Genomic DNA, 1,183 nt, shown 5'->3' with positions numbered 1-1,183 from the left:
ACAGTCAAAAGAAATCCAAATGAATTTCATTCCTACGTTATGTTTCTCCAAACATATTATGGGGAGTCCACTCTAAAGCCATGCTGAGCAGTCCTCAAAGCCCCAATCCCCCCAGCTCCCACGGTGCCACTGTCCACTCATGCTTCCCAACAATTCTTTCTCAAGCCCTGGCTTCCAGACTCCTTTCCCACCCTTTCCAGCCTGTCCTGTAGATCAGATTCCAGCAAGCAAGAATCCCCTCTCATTAGGCGCCAGAAAACTGACCCAGTGACAACACATTTTTATCAGTTCAAGAGGAGAGAGAATACTTTCTTAATTTGGACCCCATCAGTTGTATTATGTTGTAGAAGAATAGGTTTGGGGACTTCCCTGGTGGTCCAGTGGCTAAGACTTCATGCTTCCAATGCAGGCGGCCCAGGTTCGATCCCTGGTCAGGGAACTAGATCCTATGTGCTTCAACTAAAAAGATGCCACATGCTGCAACTAAGACCCGGCATGGCCAAAATAAATAAAATACTAAAAAAGAATAAGTTTAATTGATCTTGCTTCCTGGGAGAAGGCTTCGTGGCAGGCGAGTCTGGTGCTCCTGGTGGGCTCCTCAGACCACACCTGAGTTTATTCCAGGATGATACAGGATGTGGACTGGCCACACAGAAAGACTGACCTTGTAATTAGGGAGTTGAGGTGACAGGTCACATCAGCCGGTCCTCTGGGGAGGTCAGGGGCTGGAGAGAGAGTTAAGTCACGTAACTGATGATTCAAAGAATAATGCCTTTTCAATGAAACTCCAGTAAAAGCTCTGGACCCTGAAGCTCATTGCCCTCGTGGTTGGTAATCAGGTGTGCATGTTTGGGGAGTGTGCAGCGTCTGAGGACACGGAAGCTTGCCTTCGGGCTCTCCCACTCCTCACCCTTGGGTCTCGTCTTTTGGTTGGTCCTCATTTGTATCCTTTATGAAAAAAACAAAAAAGATAATAGTCAGTACATCACTTTCCTGTGTTCTTGGAGTCATTTTAGTGAATCATCAAACCTGGGGGAACAGTAGGGGCCCTGAATCTGTAGCCAGATGGTCAGAAGTGGAGGTAGGGACTTCTCCGGTGGTCCAGTAGTTAAGACTCCACACTCCCACTGCTGGTGGCACGGGTTTGATCCTTGGCAGATGAACTAGATCTTGAATGCCCCAT

At 47.8% G+C, this 1,183-nt stretch overlaps 1 non-coding gene across 1 annotated transcript; it reads left to right on the top strand.

Annotated features, from left to right (window-relative positions):
• Positions 1 to 366: 366 nt before the first annotated feature.
• On the top strand, positions 367 to 439 carry TRNAW-CCA. The gene has a single exon. It is a non-coding gene; the product is annotated as a tRNA-Trp (tRNA).
• The last annotated feature ends 744 nt before the right edge of the window (positions 440 to 1,183 follow it).

This window comes from Cervus canadensis, chromosome 32 (genome assembly GCF_019320065.1).
Source record: "Cervus canadensis isolate Bull #8, Minnesota chromosome 32, ASM1932006v1, whole genome shotgun sequence".
NCBI classification, from domain to species: domain Eukaryota; kingdom Metazoa; phylum Chordata; class Mammalia; order Artiodactyla; family Cervidae; genus Cervus; species Cervus canadensis.
The sequence above is the reverse complement of the archived record's forward strand: the minus strand, read 5'-3'. Positions and strand labels throughout refer to the sequence as shown.